This window comes from Herpailurus yagouaroundi, unplaced genomic scaffold (genome assembly GCF_014898765.1).
Source record: "Herpailurus yagouaroundi ecotype Mexico unplaced genomic scaffold, PumYag 187, whole genome shotgun sequence".
NCBI classification, from domain to species: domain Eukaryota; kingdom Metazoa; phylum Chordata; class Mammalia; order Carnivora; family Felidae; genus Herpailurus; species Herpailurus yagouaroundi.
This window is the reverse complement of record NW_024412418.1, coordinates 12,305,925-12,319,275: the sequence shown is the minus strand read 5'-3', so window position 1 is coordinate 12,319,275 and position 13,351 is coordinate 12,305,925. Positions and strand designations below refer to the sequence as shown.

Here is a 13,351-nt window from a genome sequence, read left to right as displayed (position 1 = left end):
AACCCACTAAAGCATGACAGTCTGCATTCTCTAACTTAGTTTGGGATAGCTCCTTGACCTTTTTCAGTTTATGAAGCTTTCCAAATAATAGAACCTCAACTTTAACATGTGATAACATTTCGTATTTGTTATAATGTTCCTTTTAAGTAGAAACACAAAAAAATAATCGCTAACAGATATGACTTCAGCAGAGCAAAAGATCTTAAGATATTCCCAATATTCTTATTTAATAATTTTGTACTTGGAGCGCCTGGTTAAATGACTGACTCTTGATTTCAGCTGAAGCCATGATCTCATGGTTGGTGGGACTGAGCTCTGCATTGGGCTCTGTGCTGACAGTATGGAACCTGCTTGGTATTCTCTCTCTCTCTCTCTCTCTCTCTCTCTCTCTCTGACCTCCCGCTACTTGCTCTTTCTATCTCTCTGAAAATAAAGTAAAAAAATAAATGTTATTAATTTTGTCTTTTATCTTTTCTCCTGGTCTATTTGGACCCTAATCGTTGAAGGTGAAAATCTTGTCTTAAGAAACGAGTTCTGCTTATGCCAAAAAGCTGTAACTCAGTTCACTCCTAAATGTACCTAAATGCAGAGTAAATAAAGTCAAATATTAGTACATACAGATTGTTGTAGTCAGGAAAGTGAAATGGCAGGCTTTCTATACTGTAATAGACAAAGCCATCACTTAAGGTTTACAGTAGAATACAAAAATGCCATTTACAATTTGAAACAAAAGAACCATTAGCTTTCTGCCCCCTTCACTGCCTTATTGATTTACTTTCATTTATTCCAGCCAAAAGCCTGTGTGCCTAACCATTTTTTATTCTTTAAAATGGGTATTACTGATTTTGCTTCCAGACAACACCTTCCAACCTTCTTTTCCTGCTGTCAGCTTTTTCGTTTGTTTCATTAATAAACACTTTCATTTCCTGTAATTATATTGTTAGCATGTTTTCTTGTAGACACCTTTTACCACACCACAATAACATTTTGTCAGGTCCCCTGTTTTAAGATTGAATCACTGTGAACAATGACTACTGCCCCCTGGCTCTGCTCTGAATGTATGTTGCTTCATTTGTTCTGACATCTGCAGCCAGCTCTGTTCTGGGTGCTCTCAATGCAGATAGAAGAGAATGACAATGGCATTCCCTCTTGCCCTTCTCTAGTTCACACCTCACCCAACCAAATAACACAGTTTCGTTTTTGGTTTTAATTCACAGCATTTTTATTAGCAGTGGCGAAATGACTTGAATGAGACTAAAATGCCCAGTTGAACCTAATTTTACCAACTTCAATCTCAAACTTTGTCTCTTCCTCTAGGGTGTCTTACTGCAATTAGTAATTGGCACAGGATTCAGTTCAAGAAGGCTGAGTTTGGGCAAGCAATTAACTTGTAATGCCAATTTGTTTAGAGCCTTTGCTACTGTGTTCCTTGTGACAAAGACTATAATAGAATTTGTGCATCTTTTATAAAGCTGGGGGATTTTACTCCTATTCATTAGATATGATTTCAGTGTTGTCATTTGCAGCAAAGACTTAATAGATACACAAACAGAACCACTTAGCTAGTTTTTATCATCAGTTTACTTTTATCAAAAATTATTTTAGACATTACCATAGCAATTTTGTTATAATGAAGACCACTATCCTTAAATGACCAATTATTGCTTCACAATCATAAACAGGAGTGCTGATCAAACTCTACATCTTAACATTCTGCTATTAATAATGATCTTTGTTTATGGGGCACCTGGGTGGCTCAGTCGGTTGAGTGTCCGACTTCGGCTCCTGTCATGATCTCTTGGCTCATGAGTTCGAGCCCCATGTCAGGCTCTGAGCTGACAGCTGGGAGCCTGGAGTGTGCTTCAGATTGTGTCTCCCTCTCTCTCCGCCCCTAACCCACTCACATTCTGTGTCTGTCTCTCTCAAAAACAAATAGACATCAAAAAATTTAAAAAAAAATAATGATCTTTGTTTAAATGGCACCACAGTTTAAAAAAATGGGTAAACTTCTGTATCACAGAAACATATTTATATGTATAGTCCATACAGAAGATGTGAGTTTCCAAACTATTCAATAATCTTACAAGATATGACTCATCCAAAGGAACACTACCTTATTTTTCTTTTCTTAATAAAACAACTACGGATATTACCTTCTTTACCCAGAAATTCTACTTGCTTACATTTTTGAAATTCTTTGTGAAAAAGATATATAATATCTTTAATATCATATTAGAGAAAAATCCGAATTTGGAGAATCATTCCAACAACCTAAGACTAATGAATAAGGGAGGTAAGTTTTCAAATTGGGTAAATTCTTTTGAGTTCAGAACTTGTTCCAATCTTAGGGTAATATGATATATTTTCATTATGTCTCGTAAATCGATTCTAAAGGTGATTCTGAACGTTGAGTCCCATAATTGTTCTGTAAAATGGGGTAAGGTCATGTTCTTGAAAGAAGTGTCTTACAAGCAAGTTACCAGCACAACATTCATTGGACAGGTAATGCTATTTTAACAAAGCTGATGTGCATATATTGTCATATGATTCATTTCAAGTTATCTTTTAGTTGAAAGAAGAAACATTGACCAAGATTCTAATCAGCTAAAGATAAACCTAAACAGATCTATATTCACTAAAGCCAAATCCAATGTGTTATATCTATTTCATACTTTGTTCTCTTGGGCTTCTACCTCACTCATTCACAATGTCTACCTCCATGTCTCAGAAAGACATTTAGAAACAGGCAAGCATCCCCCTTTAAATGTCATCTTAAAAGCTTTAAGCAGCTGACAAGCAGTCACTAAGCAACTGCCCAGGTTCATCCTAGAGAAGGTTAAAGAGTTGAAGCCTGTTATAAAGTGGGTCAAGGGATCAAGGAAATACACCTTCTCTAATAAAACTCTGCCCTACTTCTCATCAGACTGCTGTGGTGCTCAACTGTGATCATGCATTGGGAAAGCAAAAACAAAATAGTCAATATGCAGTAGAGGTGAACTGACTTAGATCTCATTTTTTACTGCTATAATTAATCAAGCAATAATAGTAACATTTTGAACACCATTTTAAGAGTTTTTCATAAAGCTCACTCATGCCTCACAACCACTCCCATTTTGTCTCTCCCTTGTTCTTGTTTTGATTGCTGGCAGTTATTATTATTATTTTTTTTTTACAGAAATATATGTGTTGGTTTTAAACAAAGTGGATTAACTTGAAAGGTCTGGTCTATAATAGTACATGCTGCAGTCTATTCCATATGACAGTCATAGTGAACGTTTCACAACTAAAAACCCTTAGGCAGTGTCTACAATACCACTGATCTTTAGGCTAAAAAGGGAATAAAATGGTGTATGCTTTTTAAGGTTTACTAAATCTTTTTGTTTGTTTGTTTCAATAAATTAGAAGAAAGAAACCAAGAACAGGAGGGAAGAAAAAAGCAAGGAAGGAAGAAGAGAAGAAGGTATAAAGGAACAAGGAAGAGAGGAATGAAATTTGAGTATTTGTGATAAAAACAAAAACTGAGGGTTACATAAACCTCGCAGGAAAAGAACAATTTAAAAAATACCTGTCAAGTTTCAAAATAGTGAGTCTCCCCATTAATTGCAATGATAATATATTTGTAGACTTAGAATTTAGTGAAATCAGCTACAATTTTATAATTATCACACAGTTATACAATCGATGTTGTTATGCTAATTAACACATTTCTGTCTGGATAAGATAAGAGATGGTGCCCAAGAATGAATGCAATTCTGTGATTCACAGGCTGAATTCTGTTAATGTCAGATGAGATGTATGAGTAATAACAAAACCTGGGTGTGAATTTCAGGCCCATTATGTTCCTGTAGTTACAACGTGTCCTTCAACTTTTAAACTTCCAGTCTTGTAATTTGCAAGTCCTTTTCATTAGATTCCAACTATCATAAATTATTTAACAGTTAATTTGACTTTTACTTTAAGAGGAGTGATACTGCTAAAGGGTATTATTAGGGATCTTATTGATGTCCCTGCAATGGCATCTCTTGGTATAGTTTATGAGAAAAATGATCCATAGCCACCATTTACTCTTTTTCAAAATATGCGATTTAATATGTTTTCTCATCACTGTACAATCCTTTTTAAACAATGCCTTTGTACACTGGGCATAGATACTATAAAGAAATCTTCACTTGAAATGAAAAACATGTGCTTCACTGGAAGCTCCAGGACTATTCACTATCCTCTGGTAGGATGGAGGGCGGTGCTGTCTTCCCAAATGACTCAAGACAATATAATTTCACCTGTTCCTAGGAAAACAGCTTCATATCCTACTCAGATATTTTTCATTTAATCCCAAATGATTTGCCAGGTTCTGTCTAAAATAGACTGGTGCATCTAGGACAATGCAAATTTCACTTCAACCTTTATGCAAATCCCTCCATCATGCATTATCATCCTTTCACACACAGCCATCTGTAGAATTAGAGGATCAGTGGATATTGGAAAGAAAATGAGTTAAGAAGAAAGGAACTTCCATGGGAAATCAGGTTTGTCTTCATTCCTATAAAATCCAATAACCTCTTCCAAATTATACGTGACTGTTGGTGTCTTTTATTCTTTCCTGGTAATCTTCCTAAAATGTTGACCTCTGGATATAACCTTACTTGAAAGATGAAGGACCAGACTGAATGGTGCTGAAAGTTGGTAAGGTTTCAATTTTGAATTTGGGTCTCTTTTGCTGTAATGAATTGAATTATTAGCTACAAATATTCATTCCGCTGGAATCATTTCCTATATGTACACCATTGTCATGTCCCTATGGTGTACTGAGTAAACTTTTCCAACCATGGATTTTAGTTTTGGCCCTGTGACTTGCTTTGGCCAATGAGATGTTGGTGGAAATGACTTGAGCAGATGCTTGAAATAGCCTGTATGGTTATTAAGCTTGTCATCTTTGCCTATGCCATCATCATGAGAAGAAAATATCTTAAGTAGCCATAGTCTTTGAGCTCCACACACAGATATGAGCCTTAGAGCCACCACAGCTGATGCTTAGAGACCCTGAACCTGAATCAGAGACACTCTAACCAATGTTCAGATTTGTAAGTGAGATATAAAGGTATATTGTATGCCTTTCTGAATTCTTTTTTGATTGTTTATTAGCAAACAATCTACCCCACCTGATCTCTGCTCTGAATAAAAGAACTGGGGGCACCTGGGTGGTTCAGTCGGTTAAGCATCAGACTCTTGATTTTGGCTCAGGTCATGCTCTTGCAGTGGTAGGATTGAGCCCCACATCGGGCTCTGCACTGAGCACGGAGCCTGTTGAGATTCTCTCTCCCTCTCTCCCTCTGCCCCTCTCCCCTGCTCACTTTCTCTCTCTTTCAAAATAAATAAATAAACATAAAAAAATGAATAGAAGAACAGACCAAAACCTTGAAAGCAAAGTAAAGCTATGTTACCTGGCAGCATTTGTGTAGGTAGTAGGGATCAAGAGGGAGAAATTTGGGTTTATATTACTTTCTCTGTTCCATAACTTTTAATACTGTTTTTTTTTAGCCACCCCAAATAAACACACACACATCAAAGATAAAGCATGCTTGCTATGGGGATGTGACTGCAGGAAAATTTCCCAAATCTTCATTAGGATTTCCTCCCATTAAACCACCTGTAATAAGCAAATGATCTAATTCAGAACTGTGATTCATTTTTGCAAAACTAGTTCTGAGTCAAGGTTGCTAGATCCTCCCTTGACTTGAGACAACCCCTTCTGTGTTTCTCTTATACAGAAATGTTGGTATTGTCATTGCTGGCTGGGGGGGCAGACAGGTGCTATGAGGTCCTCCACCTCCATATCAAAATGAGGTGGCTTTTACTTGGTGCTGAAGAGCTTCAGAGTATTTCCTTCTATGCCTCAGTCTCTGCCAGGCTTATCTCTCAGATGCCAGCATGAACACTGAGAAACAAAACCCTACCCTTCCATATTTTTCAGTTTCTTTAGAGAAATTTACATATTTTCTGGATTACAAAATCCTTTCTGGCACAGCGCTCTGTAACAGTCGTTGAATAGGGTCAGGAGGAGGAACAGAGGGAAAAAGGAAGGAAACAGGGGATCTGACTTGTCTTGCTCTTGAGTGCATAGTTCTGTAGTTAGTCACCCTAAAGTCTATCCCCACTGTCCGCTCCTGCTCTTTGTACTTGCTGACAGCAAGCTAGAAGAGTCCGCAACTACGTGGAAAAGAATGGTTCTTCTCCACCACGCATCTGCAGGGGCAGTATTCTCTCTTCTGGTTTACCTATCAATGTGATCCCATGTATTTTCTTACTTATAAAGTTCTTCAAAACATCTGAACTGTCTAAGACATGCCCTCTGATACTGGTCTGTGTTGCAGATCTATTCTTTTACTGTCATAATGACATTTAAATATAAATGGAAAGGATGTAAAAAGCATGTGTTCAATCTGCTATCTTAATCCAGAAGTCAATTTGACAATTTACAAAGGTTTGATTAGAGGCACATAATTTAGCTTTTACTTAAAAAACAAAAACCACACTGCAACAGGGATTGGAACTAGTTGAGCATGAAGCCAAGTCAGGTTTTTTGTCTGTTTGTTTGTTTGTTTGTTTTCCCCTAAGTGATCACACTACAATTTTTTACATTTGGGATTTTCAAAAAGGGACAAGTGGAGTGAAAGTAAGACAAATGACAGCAGCCAGTGCAGGCACAGAACTCTTTGCATGGGAGAAAAGAGACTGATATACAGATATCTATATCTATAGCTTTCAATTTCTCTCTTATCTCATCTTATAACATGAAAAACATTGCCTTTATATATGTTATCTTATTTATTCCTTACAACCTGGTGAACCAGCTAATCCTATTGCCATTTTAAAAATGAGAAAATTAACTAGAGATGTTATATAATTGTGGAAGTTCACCATAGACACCCAAAGCTTAGTTTGAACCTAATTTCTGTGTTCTCCGTTGAGTGATTTTGTCCCTGAGTCCTCAGGTTATTCCAAAAAGCACTTCCCCATAGGCATACATCACCGGTGTGGGGCTCTACTTTTCCTCAGGATGAATTCAAAGCAGCTGGATGTGTATTCAATTTTAATCAAGCAACTAAACATTTGTTTCTCTTCCTTTCTCCCTTCTAAAGTTCTTTGCCTCTGACTTGGTGGGCCATCTGAGTATACTCTGGTGCTCTAAGATTTGCAGTCTCACTTACCTCTGAGGATAAATGCAACCTCAATACTTGCTGCAAATGTTTAAGTTCTCAACATTTTCAGGAATAAAAATATCACAATTAAATACGAGAAAATATACCAAGGACACCATATTTACTAGCAGGTAGCTTGAGTGATACTGCTACTACTGTTAAGAATTGAATAATGAGGGGCGCCTGGGTGGCTCAGATAGTTCAGCATCTGAGTCAATTTCAGCTGCTCAGGTCATAGTCTCACGGTTCATGAGATCAGGCCCCATGTAAAAGAATTGAGTTAATGAGCAAAGATGTAACTTTTCTCCTCATTTTTATTTTTTGTCCTCTAATTTTGTTCTGTGACCTGTAAGGCCCATTTCACTTGCCAACAATGAGAGTTTCTCTAGCAGTTTTAAGAAAATAGTTTATTAACTTATAATGTTTCTCCCTTCAAATCTCCTAAAATACCATGGATATAAGATACATACTTAGGTATAAAAAAGATAATCTGAGAGGTACTAACATTTCTCGTAAAAATGCAAATTAAAAAAATTATAAGCTCATGGATAAGTGGGGTTCACAGGTAAGAAAGTGAAAGAAATCAAGTCTGAAGTCATAGACCATCCTTTCATTATTTAACATCTATAGCTATAAATAGTTTAGTCTAGCAAAAGTACTGAAATAAAATTAAACTTTTGTTATAACAAATATAATGTTTACTTTAGGAAAGCTATGAGCCAGAAATCAGTTTAGTCTCTCCTTACTGATAACTAGTCTCTGTCATCCAAAATGTACACAGCCCATTACACACCAATATCTAAAGTGGTTTGGGCTTCCCCCCATCCTAATTTCCATGCTCTTCAGGTGCAATACAATAAAAATGAAGGTCATAAATTTACTTTAGCAACTTCTTAAATACATCTTTCATCTCTCTCACTCTCACCTCTCTCTCCCTCTCTCTCTCTTAAGTGGCACGCTCAGTAAGTCAATGAGATTTTTAAAATAAAGTTACTCTGCTCCTCTGTAATTCAGATATATTTCTAAGATTTAGTGGCTACTTGTCAGCTCAATTCAGAAAAAAACCTCATCCTTTGTTGAATCCATGTTAAATGGGAACATAGAAAACACACAAATGTTTTCATAAGATGAAATAAACAAGTATACTAAATACCTGTTAACTATATACATTGACAAGTCTTTTTATTCGACATTTATTGAGTTAGATACCTCCCAAAGTTATAACATATATGGAGCAGATATTCTCTGGACATAATCCATGTCTACCAAGTGTTACAGTACAAATCTATAGACATGATAATAGAGTCACACACTAGATGTCATATTAGCACACATGTGGGGTATATTATTGCAGCCAAGAGGCTGCAACAGGCAATGATAGGCCAAAACAAATTCAAGTAAGAGTTCTATATGTGCCTGAGTTTTAAAGAATTTAAAGGTTGAGCAACATTTTTTTCAGATTGAAAAGAGCAAAGACAGTAAAAAAGAATATGGGAAGGTCCTGAAATGTTAAGTAACTAATAAAATCGGGGCAACATTAGAAAATATAGAAGATTAAGACTGCAACCATAAAGAGTGGCTAGATTACAGTGGCTCTTAACTGTATGATAAAGCAGTGTTTGCCAAAGAATTCGTGATGTGGAATCATGTTATCTAGAATGGATACCCTACAAGTGGTCTGAACAAGGTTAGAGGCAGGGGCAAATTTATTACATTGGCAGTTTTTATGCAGTATGTTCTCTTTTGAAGTTAGTATTCACAAATTAGAATTGTTGTAAAATATTATTTTATTACCTTATAGCCCTAGAGAGACATTAACACCCTATTGTGTGTCAGCTCAAATACTTTAATGCTTTCTATGATAATCACCTATTCCCATATATGTAAATTTGAGTTCTTTTGTCAATTTTGATTGGCTGAGGTGATCACAAAATTCCACATATAACTATGTTAGAAATTGGATGCTAACACTTAACTAAAGTGCTAATTCCTTTCTGATGTGTCTGCGCTGGCTGCAGGATTCTCTCTGAGGTGAACATGAGATCCAAGTCCCCATATTGCACATGCTGCCTTAGCTAAAGGAAGCCAAGGGGATTCTCCCCTAGGACCACTTCAAGTAGAAGCAACCAAAAGAACTTCCAATCAAGAGAACATACTGCATTGTCCTAAAATCTCTGTAAAACACATCTTCCAGGGACTCAAGTCTATGTATTTAAGTCTCACATCAACAAAGCTTTCCATTTAAATAGTCCCTGTTGGGAAAATGCATTAGTGTTTGCGATCTGTTAATTATAAATAGGCAGACTACTAATTCCTCCTGTAAGGTTTCCAAGACATCCTGTGAAAATTAATCATGATAGATTTTTTTTTTTACATTTTTGTTTCTCTCCAATGGCTAATTATAGCTCCAATGAGTCTAATAAGACTGTGCCACAATGCTTCTATTGATAGTCTTTAGAATCACAGGAAGCCTAAGGCCCAACTTATTTAATCAGAGGTCTTGATTTGTTTGGAAAATTACCACAATATGAGCTGTATTTTGTCACTCGGGGCCTATGTGATGAAGGGCTGTGAGTCCTTTTGTTTTCCTTGCTCCGGATGAGGATTATTTAAAGATTTTCCCCTACCACGAGCATTCTGGTATAAGGGAATACAGCACATGCAGCTACTTTGGGGGTAATAAAGCAAAATATCTTGGTTTAAAAGAGCATTGTATGCTGTTGATAATAAACTGTAATGATTTTACAGCAGTCTCCTCTAGTAAATACTGTGTCTGAGTCTTTCACATTTAGAAAATCATTAAGTTATTCTCTTGAATCAGTTAATTTCTCCCAAGTGTTCTTATATCTTGGGAGTCCAAGAAGTGTTGCTTGAAAATATGAAGAATTAGAGTTGCTTCTGAACATACAGAATATGAACCAAGCATAGTGCTGCTGGAATGCATAATCCCATATGCATGTGCACTTCCTGTACTCCAGATGCAACTTTGCCCTGGCTTCCATAAAATCACCATCAGAAACACTTAGAAGAAATATTATCTGTGCAAAAGGTTCGCAACCAACAGAAAGGTTATATTCCAGTTGAAAAATTATTTAGAAAATGAATATGCAAGTAATTTACCTTTTGTAATGAAACACACCTGAATTTCATGAAGTCCCTCTGCTAATTCAGTGAGATCTGTAGGTGGATGGTGCAGGATGGGAAATAAAGCTGCCTTATGAAGAGAGATGATCTTCTCATGCTAGACTCCCTTCTCTTCCTTCTGGAACAGAAAATGAATTGGGTTCAGTATGGTCTCCTAGATAGCAAACAGGCTACTCATGTTTGTTTAACATTCAAATGGAATGTGATGATTCAATGCATGGAGGTAAAGCCCTGCAATCTCATGAGTTTTGTTCTAGCTGGTAAAAAGGCTATGGCTTTTTTTCCCCTCTGGTGGCTTTGGTGAACTGATCTTTGTTTCCCTCGCTCCACCAAGTAGCTCTGAAGCTCTGCATACTTTTTGAATTTACACTTAACATAACTCTAAGAATCAATCATTAGGCAATAAACTTCAAATGTTTTACTACTTCTCCAACATGTGGCCAAAGATATTCTACTCTCAGCTCTACTCTAGTGCTTGTTTAATTTGATTACTGGGGAAAAAATGATGTATTTCATTATTTTTATCCATTGAAATAATTATAACATCCATAGAGATGTTTCCAGGAGGAAGTAAAAGAATGGAATAAGGTTTCTCTGTATGATTAAAGTTTATTCCTCAACGATGATGAGCAAGTTGAGCAGGCGTGTGGGCTAGTGGGAAAAGAAGTTTAATAGCCAAAGAAAAGAAATGGCCTTTTTTGTTGTGTTTTAAGTCCAAAAGGAGAGGTTTAAAAATGTTTGAATTATTAGATATCTCAGTTCACTCACCTTTGAAGGAAACCAAAAATGCACAAGAACACAAGAAGTTACAAGAAGCTACAAGAAGTAATGCAAGGTGTTTCTCAAAAACTCTTAAGAAATAATGCAATTATTATTGTTTAAAAGTTTGAGGGGCTCACAAAAAAAAGAAAAAAGAAATGAGTAAGAAATACTTCTTAGTAAGCTTTGTTAGTTCCTAAACTAAATAAATAAAACTATTCAGTTCAAAAATGACTGCAGTTAAAAGGAGTTTATCTAAGCAACTGAAAGAAAAGAAGAGAATTTTCAAGTCCATCGATCTAGTACATAGTAACATCATCCTTATTATCAGTAACAGTAACAAACTACATTAATATACCCAGTCATAAATTGAAAATCTATGCATGGATTAACTGATTTAATCTTCACAGGAAACCAAATAAATAGGTCAGTACTACTACAGCCCTTATTATGAATCAGGAAACTTGAGGCACAGAGAGGTTAAGTATATTGTCTAAAGTTATACTCTTAGGAAGTGATAGAGCAAAGGTTTAAAACAAGATTGTCTAGAAATAGAGTCCATGATTTTAACCAGGAAGTGTGGTATATATTTTAAAAGGTGTATACCAAAATGTTATCAAATTGGATATACTTAACTAGTGGAAATGTTGGTCATTTTCAACTTCTTTGTGCTTTTATGTACTTTTCACATCATCTATTACAAATACAAATACTTCTAGAATTAGGAATAAAATATCTTGAATATACTTTTAAAGAACTCTTACTAGCTTCCACACCTCTCATTTACTTTCATAAAAAAAACTTTAAAAAATAAATGTTATTTTTCAAATATGCCCATTTCTGTATTAATGTCTTGTGTTATTAAACCAACAGAGCACTGAAATAGCCTTCATCAGGGAAGTGGTTCACAAATCAGTCCCCTATAGATGGCATAATCATAATTCAGAAGTCTTGCATTAGTTGAAAGGAAACCAATACATGCTAAGAATCTCATAATGAAAGACATATAGACACTGGACTATAGATTTTGGGATATTTGGGGAACAAACATGCAGACAAATAAATAAGTTCAACAAATATAAAGTACAAAGATACTTTGAAGTTAGGAATTAGAGCGATTCTCACAAAAGCCAGCAGAAGGTGGTTGGGGAGATGGGTGACATAGATAAAGGGATTAAGAGGAACAAACTTCCATTTATAAAATATGTAAGTCATGGAGACAGAAAGTACAGCATAGGGAATATAATCAATAATCTCGTAACAATATTATATGGTGACAGATGGTAAGTACACTTATCGTAGTGAGCACTGAGTAATGTATAGACTTGTTGAACCAATATGTTGTATACCTGAAACTAATATAACATTGTATGTTAATTATACATCAGTTAAAAAAAATAACATCAAGAAAAGTGATCTACAGGGACTAGGGGATGTAAGAATGGTCAGGCATATGTTATTTTCCTGGATAGCCTTACTAGCCATCATGTCTCTAGTTATCCATTATGAGACTCACAATTCTGCACAGTGTTACCTATAAAAACAAACAAACCAAACCAAACAAAAACAAAAAATACCTCTTCATTCGTATAGGATGGAAGGGAGAAAATAGAAACTATATCAGTCTGTGAAACTGGGAAATTCCAAATAATAGGTCTCTATACTACAAGCATTATAAGTGTTAATGTCTAAGGGCTCTTGGGAACTTTTAGGCAAATCTATGAGACTTATTTCTACAAGTAATGCTGTTACAACATTCAGTTGTGTTCTCTAAGAACAGTAGTGAAACCTGTCAAATAATCTAGGGAAGCCAGAGCTATAAGAAAATCAGATCCTGACTCAAAGTCTGTAACCATAAGTTACTGCCAAAGCCACAAAAGGTGCCAATATTAGTAAATGAGGTTTGGTATCTGTCCTGGGAGCAAGTACTGGACAAATGACCCAAGAACCATGTACTGAGTTCTCCTAATTCATTTCTCTTGAAATAGCTCCCACTTTCTTCCTTCTACCTCCTCAATCCTTCATTAAACAACATACCTTTTAGTAAAGATAATTTCTCTACTCCAACCCTTCCCACCTAAATTAAGATTGAGGTCCTTCATCTGTGTTTTCACAATGGTTCCTTCCCTTGGTAGCACTCAATGACTTGTGATCTTACAAAGCAATGATGCACTCTAAAAAGAAATAGATATAGATATAGATATAGATATAGATATAGATATAGATATAGATATAGATATAGATATAGA

General features: G+C 35.8%; 1 protein-coding gene across 5 annotated transcripts in view; it reads right to left on the bottom strand.

Moving 5' to 3' along the window:
• The window catches only part of LRRC4C (leucine rich repeat containing 4C), a 1,211,302-nt gene that overhangs the window by 579,425 nt on the left and 618,526 nt on the right, over positions 1-13,351 (bottom strand). For 4 of the 5 annotated variants that reach the window (XM_040495407.1, XM_040495403.1, XM_040495408.1 and 1 more), the window contains one exon: positions 10,320-10,461. The gene's annotated coding sequence lies outside the window, so the exon portion shown is untranslated. The remainder of the gene's footprint in view (positions 1-10,319; positions 10,462-13,351) is intronic. The other variant, XM_040495404.1, reaches the window with a different exon arrangement.